General features: G+C 43.0%; 1 protein-coding gene across 1 annotated transcript in view; it reads right to left on the bottom strand.

Annotated features, from left to right (window-relative positions):
- The window catches only part of LOC126164184 (ubiquitin-protein ligase E3B), a 313,945-nt gene that overhangs the window by 9,029 nt on the left and 292,419 nt on the right, over window positions 1–12,497 (bottom strand). The gene's annotated exons all lie outside the window — the stretch shown is intronic.

The raw sequence follows: 12,497 nt of genomic DNA, 5'->3' as shown, positions 1-12,497 counted from the left end.
TAGAAATCAAGCACTGGTCTAACAGTCGACATCTAAAAACCTTTTTGCTGACAATGAGGGTGCACCCTGCACTGTGGTCATTCCTAGAGCCACTGGTGTAAATGTGTTCTTCCCCTAAACTGAGTACGCAGCTCCAGAAATGTAAAGCTAGTTACTGAAACCAGAGCAATATTCTTTGAAAGTAATGTAAGTTCAAGAAGGGCACAGAACTCCGCCAGCGTGGAATGCTGCACTTAATGTAGGATGAAACAACATAAAAGTGAACTCTGGAAGTGGTAACTCAGCAACTCCCACTAAAGGCTTATAACTGGGCTGGTGGGGAATGCACCAGTAGTCAAAGAGAAATCAAGAGGAGCATCACATTAAGGCAATGTAAGATGGACAGCTGTGCATCCGTGGCCCAAATTTGATGGGACTAAGGATCGATACAAACAAACAGTGATAGTACAGCCCACATCCCCTGAAGTGTCACAAAATTCAGATAATACTCGCACTAGTTGCTAAATATGATATTAGGCAGAACCAACATAATATTTTATCAATTGTTATGTAGGGATGGTAGGAGAAATTCCTCTCACTGTCAGAAACTCATGTAAATGGTTTTTTAGTGGAAAAGTGAAAGGCTTTATTTATGCTTCACAAGTAGAGATGCTCGAAATGCTGTCAGAGTTGCCGTACGAGTAAAGCGGCCTGCTGAGAGCTGCTACAGACCAATAAAACTGTTGACAAAGAAAGAGCATGCGAGACTCAGTGGGAGGCAGCCAATAATGGGTGCGACCACTATAGCAAATAAGGTTTTGCTCAGCACTGAATCTGGAGATATAGTCAACTGCAGAGTGATGCCTACAAAAGCCACTACATCAGGAAAAAAATAAAATTGATCGTATGGCATTGTTGGCCGGGAGGTCCCATCTGGGTTCGGCCGCCTTGTTGCAAGTCTTATTTCACGTGACGCCACTCTGGGCGACTTGTGTGTCTATGATGATGAGAGGATGACGAAGACAACTCAACACCCAGTTCACAGGTGGAGAAAATCTCCAACCCGGCTGGGAATCGAAACCGGGCCTGCTGCATGGGAGGCAAGCACGATACCACTCAGTGAAGCAGGTGGACACTATCAGGAATTTCCGTGGCTCAAGCCACTGTATCCTCTGCCCATTGATCACTTGTTTCATCACCTTGCACACACTACTGGTGAGAGATATGGGGTGGTAGATGGAGGGAAGGTGTCTGCCTTTATAAGGCTTAGGTATAGGTATCACAGCAGCTTTACACCAGCTGTAAAAAATGTGCTATCCTTCCAGATACAATTGTAGATACAGAGAAGAAAGCACTTGCTATTGGGAGTTAGCTGTTGCGACTTCCGAAGGTGAATGTTGTCAGGTCTCAGAGTGGAGGAACGTGACGATATAAGAACATGCTCTCATTCCTTTGTGGTAAAAACATTATTGTGGCATTTATGATTATGAGAAGTATCTGCCACTTGCTTCTGAAGTAGGAAGGGCAAGAGTAGTAGGGCAGAGCTCGAGGTCTCTGCAAAGTGTTGAGATGGGCTGAGGTGTGGGAGACATCGCAGCATCCACTACAGTATTGTTTGCAATGGTCAGATCGGGCAGTGGAAGAAGACCTTTTCCCCAGCACAGTGACAATGTTTATCCCAAGGAACAGCAGATGGAGTAAAATAGTCGAGAGAGCTCCATAAGTCTCTTTTGCTATCTATAACTATTCAGCTACTTTTTGCACTCATCTGTTTAAACTAGACACAGTTCCCCAACACGGGGTGGTGCTCGAAGATGCAGACAACATATCTCGTGAACCTAACACTTCCCTGTACAACGGGGAACTGGGGTTCATTGTGGGAGAGAAGATGTTCAGGGTACGGAACGATCAGCGGCAAAGAGGATGACGTACATAAGGTACTCTACCTGGTCATCACCATTGTGAAACTGTTTGTGTAAGGGCACCAATAAGGAGTTCAGCTTCCAGTGGTTTCAGATGGGTGCCAAGCCATCTTAACACGGATCATACACAGTTCAGCAAGCAACTTATGCACAAGAAATGGTTGCTCGAGTGTGTGTCTGAAATTATGGGCCACTCTAGATGCTCAGTGAGCTTTGTGCTGTAGAAGGAGAGATCCAGGTGCAAAAATGAATGTGCAGAATTTGAAAGAAACACTGGTTCATCTGTGTTGAGGGAAACAATATTAAGCTGGTCCAAACTGTTTGACAGGAATGTACCTTTTACATAGGCTGTGGGAGAGCCCAAATGGGATGGTGGCCACTGCACTCAACAAGTGGCTAGAAAGGTGCTGGGAGTTGTGCAACCAGCTGTATTATTTCTGTCACAATAAGAGCGAGTGATGGAGGTATGAAGATACAGCAAAGAGAAAACGTAATTCCAGGAAGCGTAACACAGACAGCAACAGCTTACAACAGGGTGTTCAACAGAATGATCGAGCTATGGTCACCAACTCAGATGAGTGTTATTACACCCCCACGAGCTGCTCTTCTTGCCTCAGGAGGAAGGCTGTAATGTTCCTGGGTTAAATGTGAAAGGTCAAAGTGGTCTTGAATCTGTATTTACATTTCTAACAGTTATAAGCTGTTCAGTAGCAGCTGCAATTCTGCCCTACACGATCTTATACCTCATACATTCTATTGAAGAGGAGCCATTTCACGATAAGAGGTCCTCAGCATGTGGTCTAGTGATTAGCGTTTCTGGCTCTTAGATTGTGGGGCCAGGGTTCAATTTCCAGCTGCATTGAATTTTGGCCTCCCAGGGACTGGGTATTGTGTCATTCTCATCATCGTTTCACCATCATCAATGCGCAAGTTACCAAAGCGGTGTCAAATAAATAAAGACTTGGGTCAGACAGCTGAGCTATATCGGACAGGTTCTCCCGGTCAATAATGCTATACAATTGTTTCACTTATTTATTTCAAGGGTGAGAGATGGCAACTGGGCAGGTTTCCATTTCACTCAAGATTTATTACTGCAATGGTGCATATGGAGTACACAAAATTATTACATTTACAGATCAATAGTACAAGCGGTTCTGAGGTACCAGGTGCTGAAACACCCATATTAGTATGTGGTGGAGCCTTCACGGGTGGCAATGCAGGCCCTGACTCCAGCATCCAGTTGATCGTACAGATAGTGAATACTGTACTGAGATATGTTATACCGTGCCTGCTCGATCTGTTCGGTTAGAAGTAAGAGTTGTCGATTGACGAGTCACACCGATCACTCCCCATCCCACCGTATCCCACAGGAGATCGAGTGGAGAAAAGTCTGGAGCTCGTGCTGGCTAGGGAAGTTGCTACACATCTTGTACAGCATGTTGAGTTTCACGGTTAATGTCTGGGTGATTATTACCCTGATGGAACAACATATCACCTTCCTGTTGCAATAATGGCAAAAACAATGGGTTTAACAACATTCTGCACATACCGAGCACGGTTTGCTGTCCCCTCCAGAAATGCCAAAGGTGAACGAGAGTTGTAGCTTACTGCAGTCTTATATTTGTCTCGGACGAATGCATTGTATGAGACAGCACTTAGCAGGTATATAGCGTATGCACAAACGACCGTCACTTGCATCAGGCTGAATCTATTTTCATTGCTGAAGACCACAGTGTGTCATTCCATTTCGCAAGTGATCTGCCGATGGTACCAGTCGCTCTGTGCACACTGATGTGGCACGGGCGGAAGAAGGGCTAGAGGTGTGGGCACCAATAGTCCCACTGCTAACAGCCAGTTCGCAATGGTTCGTATTGCCACATCTGGGCTCACAAGTCTATTATCTGTCCTGGGGTCGCCATACAATCTTCCAATGTTGCCCTTACAATACGACAAACCTCACAGGTGTCCATACTGTGTGGACGCCAGAACTGAGAATGCTCACGTGACCACAGATACCGGCACCATTGCACACCTGACGCAACACGTACAACTTGTGTGGCAATGCCCCAAAAGGACCATCCCACCACTCAGAAGGGCACCATTTGACCCTTTTCAAATTCAATCAGTCGGCTGTAGGAAGCACGAGTGCATCTCCGTGTCACGGTTGCCTGCTTGCTTCACGTGTCTGCATCATACTGAACCTTCTGGCTGTGAGCATTCCCTATTAAAGGGTAGACACATATACTGCTCTGGTAGCTATGTCACTGAGCTATCTGTTGGTGGACAATACTGAAACCATTATCAGTACACCTACTATCTCCTAGGTGGCACATACTGTCATCGGGTCAAAACTGACATAGTCTTCCCAGGTGTACTATTTTTTTTTCCTTTTTTCCAGCAGTGTGTGTTTTGCAGGTACAGCAGTGATAGATGATGATGTTACTTTAGTACTTGGGGTTTTACAGTTAATGTGCTAAACTGAAGGTCACAGGCATGGGTGGCTGTATTGATTTTTGGTGGTGGTGGTGAAACAGTCAGATGTTGGTAAGGAGGGACTTGTGGATGGCAATTTTTTCTGAGTAGCTGCAAGTATTTTCCACTTTCCAGATCTCCCGTACAACTCGCTCATCGAGGTAAGTGGAGTACTTGCGGGACAAAGCGACACAGTCTCCTGTGCAGTTAATGCAGTGGGGTGAAGGAGATACGCAGTCTCCCTGACGTGTATCTCTGCCACAACTTACACATTTGGCTGCATTTTTTAGAGGACACGCAAGTATAACTGAATCACTGACACCGACAGCAACACTTCAGTTTTAGCTTATACGGTCTTATACTGTCGACCCGTTTCTCTGCTCCAAGCCTCGAAGGGAGCTCCACTCGAACAAATATACCGAAGATGGCACAGGTAGGCATCAATTTGTTGTTTATCCTGTACTGATGTACTGCTACCATTTCCCGATCAGAGAGGTAACCTCGAATTTCTGCCTCGGGCAGACTGTCAAGCAGATCAGTGGTAACAACACCGTGGCAATAAGTCAGCGAGTTACAGGATTCCATATGTACAGGATATTAGTGAAAAAGTTCAGCTTTCATCTTTTTTTGGCCCTGTGTCGATTAGAAGGGCTACGTTACACGGGTGAGGTCGTGACTTCACTGGGCCTGCAATTGACTCCACAGTTGAATGATGAAGGGATTTACACTAACACTAAAAGGATTGTAGTGGTCAATCTGCCCGGTGAGCATTGTTTAATGTTTAATAAACAGTGTACATTTTAATTTATGGGCTGTATTTTTCATGACTTTTTAATGTACTCTGGGTGTTTATAATTTCTGTAAATCTGTTACAAAAACTGAACAAATTATAAACATTTTTATCTTAAACGACTCCCCCCCCCCCCCCCCCCCCTCTTTCTTTCTTTCTTTCTTTTTACATTTTACTTTATTTAGTAGAAGAATGGACATACTTTAGTTGCTGTTCTTCATTAATACACTGTTGTGCTCTGCAGAAGTTTAGTGCTCCTCCTCATTACTGTGGCACGCTGGTGTTTTCGTTTGGATTAAGATTTACTCAATTATGTGAAGCGTTCAGCAGAAGAAGATTCTGAAGGAGGAGATATTTTTAATGTGACGAGTTGCACGATAAAGATTATAAAGATAACACGAAATATCAGCCCCGAGAAACAGAACGAGGCAAATCGTCACAAGTTGGAATTACGCGAGTGCACAGAGAGTGTTGACAGAAAATAATACTCTACACAACGTGAAAAACTTAACAGAAATCAGAACCCGAGAACTTCCACCGGATATCACACGGGTACTCGATATTGCCCAATAAAAAACTGCTATAGCTATAATGCGTGCACTTTGAGTGTACAGAGAAAATAATTTCTCCCCGAAACTTCTGCGATCTCAAGTGCGGGGGCCAGCATTTTTTGCTCGTACTGTGGGAAGAAATAAGTTCGTAGAAGTGTCATTTTGTAGTTCTACGACATGCACACTTGTGCTGAGAGACCCGAGACTTCACGGCAACTACAACAGTCTGGAATTCATCGCAGCTCTATCGACGGAAAGCTCGGTACACTACACGTGTAATAAATCGGACGAATTTGGTCCGAGGTTCCGACTCGCAGTAGACGCCGGTAGTAAATATACACGACGAACGAAGTTCCTTACTCGACCGACTGACATACCTGTTGGAAAGCACGTCGTTACGCATCTCATGCAGCCTTACACTTCAAAAGGAAGAACTGTAAAGTGCGACCGTTTCTTCGCGGCCAAACATCTCGCAGAGCAGCTAAAGGGGGAGAACGTAACCACGGTGGGTGCACCGAAGAAAAATCGAAGAGAAGTTCCTCGTCAGTGAAGGCTACTGCCAGATCTCTGTACGACACTATTTTATACAAATCCAGTGACAGTTACTTCCTGTCAGGGGAAGACCCTGAAAAATGGTCTTCCATTGAGCACAAGGCAGCTGCAGTGGGCGAGCAAACACAGGAGAAACTCCCTACAACTGTGAGCTCATACAATTCCACTAAATTTGGAGTCGATATTCCGGACCAGATGTCTCGTCTGTACATTCTCAACTTCGGCTGCCACAGATGGCACACGCACTCGTTTTCCGACATCCTAGACCTCGCCGGAATCGACGCCCGTATCCTTTACGGAGAGGCGACGGGAGAAAAAGTTAGCCGGCAGATGCTTCTTTTCAAATTAGCAGAAGAACTCTCCTCTGTGTATGTACAATTAAGGAAAAAACCTGTTCGTACATTCATTACAGCCACTGAAATACGTAAGGTAGCAGTACGCGAGACCTGACAGGTATGAGGATGCAAAAGTTGTAACAAAACTAAAAATGTATGTGAGCAGTGCAAGAAATTCGTATGTGGACCACGTTCTGGAAGTGTGCAGCATGTGTGTGTAAAGTGTTTTGACAAAGAACGTGGCTCTGATTGAAAAGATGTCATAGAGAGAAAAAAATGTGGCTTTCTCATTACTGCTACAGCAATGTGTGTCAATATTTCTTTATTTTCCATAGTAAATATACATTAATGACCTGTTTGGGGTTTGACTGAATACAAGTCATAAAGATAAAAAATGTCGTCGTATAATTATATGTTTATTTGCATTTGTAACTTTAGTATAAACTGATTTTGCATTTACAATTTATTCTTTGCTTCAATCTTTTTTATTTAATTAAATACAATTTCTATAGAAACTTTTAAGCATAACACATTTGTACAATAAGCATAATGCACTATTGACCTGTAAAGACACCGTACTGAAGTCACTTAAGAAGTAAAACTGAAAACAGAGAATGAAAACTTCACAGGTAAAAAGACCAATAGTGGCCCTTCTATGTAGTTCACTAATGCCAGTCCTCTTAGTGCTAAGAAAACTCTTACTTTTTTCCGTACGTGACACTGCTGAGGAGCGGGGTGCACACGGAATATTCATTATTTTCTCAGTTTCTTTCCATTTCTGTTTGTTAGGCAGGCTTTCGGTAGATCGGTCCTGTACACTCGATACGATTCGATTTCTCACAACTGCAAGAGTCTACGACGATTTGCACTTTCGCTCTCAGGTTTCCCACACGGGGCTACTGACCCACCTCGGGTGATTGTTCGTACCTCGGGACACACCTCCTGAACTCCATACAGAGGGGTCAACTGGCCACTGGACCCGGTCTTTAGCAGAGGGTACACACAACCCCTACCTGTCGAACTACGAACAAGGAATTACGAATTACCCAGTCACCCTTTACCCTGTCACACATGTGAGCTGACTTTTGGTAGGGGAAGATAGGTGAAAAAAGAAAGGCTTCAAATGATACAGGGAGGTGAAATCAGTAGATACAAAAAGAAGATGAATAATCTGCACAGAATAGTATAAGGAAAGACTTGCAGTACAGAAAGATAGTAATACTCCAGGGAGTGGGGCCCTGTGCTCAGCAGAGACACACTCATAAAACAGTTATGATCCTGTGAGGGAGATACTGAAGTCTCCAGAGAAAACAATCCTGCCACTATGGTTCAAATCCTATTTTGGTACAAATTTTCAACTTTCCCCATTGATTTAAATCACAGCCAAGCTCTGTAATTCCTTTGTGGTTTAAGTCATAGTGGCTACTCAATCAATGTCTGAAAGAATGCAGCCCACATCTATAATTATGATAAGGACAACCAACTGACCACTTCAGTGCAGATGCACACCACTTTTGAACTCTTACAAGAATTGGCGAAATGCCGCAAGTAATGAGGATAGTGGGCAATGGGCACTACATCAGTACTGTGTGGATACGTTGAGAATTTGGGTCTGACGGGAGGTGTGCTAGGGTAGTCCACAGAGTTGCGATAACCGCACAGTGGTCACCACATCTGCCTAGTATGCAGAAGACCCGGTTTCGAATCCCTGTCCTCACGAATTTTTAATTTTTCCTACTGTTTTAAATCAATGCCCTTTGGCAGCTAACATCATTAATTCCTTTGTGTCTCGATTCATAGTGGCTCAAGGATCAAAACTGTCTGAAAGAACATACATCACATACAGAAAATATATTTCGAGGGTATTACACCACGAACAGGAGGCTCAGTGTTCAGAATTGTATCAAAATAAATTTGATAAATTTAATGTGACATATCAAAATAAATATCGTACATTCCAAGTTGTGGTAAAATGTGGCTATGCTGCAATGATACAGGAAACAAACATCTGGTTCTACCACGGTGATGTCGGTCCGGCAAAACTGAATATAACTCTATTGGAGAAAATAGCACATACACAATTCTCTTATCAATAGTCACTTAATAAATACTAATTGGACTTGCAACACCAGCCCACTCTACTGCCAAATCCCACGAGCAAAGTGAACAACAAATCTGACGTCAAATGCAGAGTCGTAGAGATAAGCCGAGTCACTGTCCTTATTTGTCTGTGGGCACAGTCGTGTTCCACATCCGATAGCTGTCGGGGGCACTGCAGCTGTGTGGAGATGTTTATCCTGTTACCAGGTAACAATGGCCTGCCTCAACTCTGAGGCTCATACGAGGTTGCCAGAATGACGACGGTACGGCGGAGACTCGTAGGCAGTGCAGGCTCTGGGTACGAGCGAGGAGAAGTGTGTAACTCAGCTACTGTCGATCGCCACTGGTCCACACATACCGAGGAACATTACAAGTGCTCCTTCTGTTGAGAACGCAGAAACAGATATTGGCACGTGGTTCTCAAATGTGTGCACCGTATGTTTGGCCTTCCCATTACTCTGAGGGTGGAATGAGATCAAAGTATGGGTCTTACATGTAAAGCTAATGTATCAGTGAAACTCTGGAACAGATTTCTGAAATAAACTTGAATTGCTTATGGAACACAATTATTTACTACTGAGCACCAAAAATGGCTTCAGATAACCAAGAGGAACATTTGATAATCGTGCATTATTGACAGCTAACATCTTGTCTGTGTTTTTCTGGGACAGCTGTTTATTGCTGCACCTTCATCTATACACCACAAGCTACCTTTTTGTGTGTGGTGGAGGATACTTGGCATGGCATTGCCACTTCCCCCTTATCCTGTTGCCGTTGTGGATGGTTTGTGGGAAGAACAATTAGTGGTAAGCCACCATTTGGGCCCAAATATCTATAATTTTATCTTCATGGTCTTTTTGTAAGATATACATAGGAGGAAGTAACATACTGATTGACTCTTCTAGGAAAGTATGCTTTCAGAACTTTAGCAGTAGACCACACATGATGTGGAACACCTCTCTTTCAGTATCTGCCAGGGAGTCGGCTGACCATCTCCACGATGCTATTGTGCTTGCTAAACGAATCTGTAATAAAGATGCTGCTCTTCTTTGGATCTTCTCTATTTCCATTATCAGTCTTGTCCAGTTCGCAACTCAGAATAATGAGCGATATTTGAGTATTGGTTGAACAAATGTATTATAAGTTACTTTATTTGTTGACGGACTACATGTCCGGAGCATTAGTCCATTGAATCTCAGTCTTGCCTTATTTACAATTAATTTTATGTGCTCGTTACACTTCAAACCACTCCATACACATACTTCAGTGAGATAATTTATGGAAGTAACTGTTTCCAGTGATTGTTCTACCATCGTGTAATCATAAAGTAAAAGATCTTTCTATCTAAGTACTCACAACACATCTATTTGTTTGTGTCGAGGGTTAATTGCCACTCCCTGCACCGAGTGTCAATCGTCTGCAGGTCATCCTGCATTTCGTTGCAATTTTACAACTTTACTACTTCTCTGTATACGATAGCCAGTGAAAAGCCTCGTGGAACTTTCGATGTTATCTGCTACGTCATTTATATTGTGAAAAGTAACAGTCCCGTAACACTCCCCTGGGGCACTTCCCATGTTACTTTTACTGCTAAAAACATTCCTCCATTCATAATGACATACAGTGTTCCATTTCCTTGAACTCTTCAGTCAGTACGACATTCTGTAAACTCTTATTTTGTTCATTAGGTGGCAGTGCGAAACTGTTTCGGCACTTTCCAGAAGTCGAGGAACAAGGCATTTACCTGGGTGCCAATATCTATTGCTTTCTGGTCTCAGGGGTGAACAGACTGATAAAAGGTACAATTAACTTCAGTATGAGGTTCTTAAATGTGTGCACTATATGTTTGGCCTTTGCATTAGTTTGAGGATCGAATGGGGCAACTTCCTCACCACAGTCTTCATTGGCATCTCAGCTGTGTATAATAATGTGCTAATTTCCATATTAACACATAAGATTTGGTATTTTAGAATTCCAGATACCTTCATCAGACGTATACTGTGGCATGTCATACCTGTGGTATGTTTGTTAGGTTTGTAATTGGCTGTCAATGTGATGAACATGCCACGAATTACTACACTGGGAAATCCTATGCTATTGTACATCTGTTGGACTTATGTTCAGTTGAAGAATGAGATGTGGACCAAATGAATATCACAACGCTTCCCTTTGGGGACAGTCTTCAGCCCAATATTGTATACCTATATACAGGGTGTTTATAAATGAATATCGGGGTTTTAACACTTTATAATATTTATTATATTAAACTTACAGTTATAAATGATATGTCAAATGAAAGAGCAACTCAAACAGTTTTCCCAAGGACCTTATAAATGTTCAATTTGAGCACCATTTGTCACATGGCACACATCAAGTCTATAGCCGAGTTCTTCCCAAACGTTGATAAGTGCGTCTTCAATCTGGTTTCTTAATTTAGGGAGATCTGCTGGTAGCGGAGGCACGTACACGTGATCCTTGAGGAAGCCCCAAAGGAAAAAATCGCATGGTGTTAGGTCGGGTGAACGTGGAGGCCATGCAAAGCAAGCCCTGTCATTAGGCTTGGGAAGAACTCTGCCATAGACTTTATGTGTGCCGTGTGACAAATGGTGCTCACACAACATTGATAAGGTTCTTGGTAAAACTGCCTGAGTTGCTCTTTCATTTGACATACCATTTATAACTGTTTAATGTAATAAATATTATGGAGCGTTAAAACCCCGATATTCATTTATAAACATTCTGTATTGTCATACAGTGAGATGACATATGTTTCTACTCAATGCCCACATACTCTAGGATACTTGCCATATTGCTTGGGGGTCATCTAATACAAAATAGTCTAGCAGCATCACCTCGCAGCTCCCAAGAAGTAGTGTTCACTTGCAAATGTATACATCTTCTTGCTCTATGGATGAATTTGTTAGACCATACAAAGTCACCATGACCTTATATCAAATATATGACTAAAACCTGAAGTGGGACACTCACATTTGACAGCTTCTTCCAGAAACAAACATTCTCTGCATGTAGGCTCATACTCAGTGGGGAACACACCTGGCTGCAATGCTCATCCTGTGCCGATCTCTGGTGCCGACTCAGAATTTTACCACTGTGACGTCAAGTTTACGCTCACCAGATTAGACAAAATACAGCAACACTGTTAGAATTTGTATCAAAACAATTCCTTCAAAACTGAGTGATCTTCTGCTCTCAGAAGCTCTGCAAATGCCTCTCAATACTCAGCACCAGTTCCTAGCAGTCAAATTTTTCTCAAAGAGAATGCAAACCCCAAAGTCCTACATTGCTTAAAAATTAAATTGACAGCAAGCACTTCTTCAGACCGATCATCATTCCTCTCTCAAAATAAAAATGTGTTGCTAAATATTAGCCACTCAGCAACAGGAGTACTTCCTTGCAAGTCAGTTCACCAGACGAACCGGTACTTCAATTCAGCAGACGAACCGGTACTTCAAAATCCTTTCGTTCCCCACTATGTACTCTGTGTGACATCCACATACTGAGAAAATGTGGAATGCCAAACACTAATGACCCATGCAAATGCAGGGGCCAGATCCAATTAAAATCTTCACAGAAGGCTTGAAAAAAACTGATCACTTTTGTGCATAGTTTTTGTAGGCCTGATCTCCGAGTTTACAGCAGAGGCAGAGACTTTCGTTTAAACTTACCCATTCCTCAGACTGCTTAGGCTAAACCACACTGTGACTGTATACTGTAGTATCACGTATCGATACCACCCGACGGGAGAGATAGCAATGGAATTGCAAGTTTCCGTGAG

The sequence above is a fragment of the Schistocerca cancellata genome, chromosome 1 (genome assembly GCF_023864275.1).
Source record: "Schistocerca cancellata isolate TAMUIC-IGC-003103 chromosome 1, iqSchCanc2.1, whole genome shotgun sequence".
In the NCBI taxonomy this organism is placed as follows: Eukaryota; Metazoa; Arthropoda; class Insecta; order Orthoptera; family Acrididae; genus Schistocerca; species Schistocerca cancellata.
The sequence above is the reverse complement of the archived record's forward strand: the minus strand, read 5'-3'. Positions and strand labels throughout refer to the sequence as shown.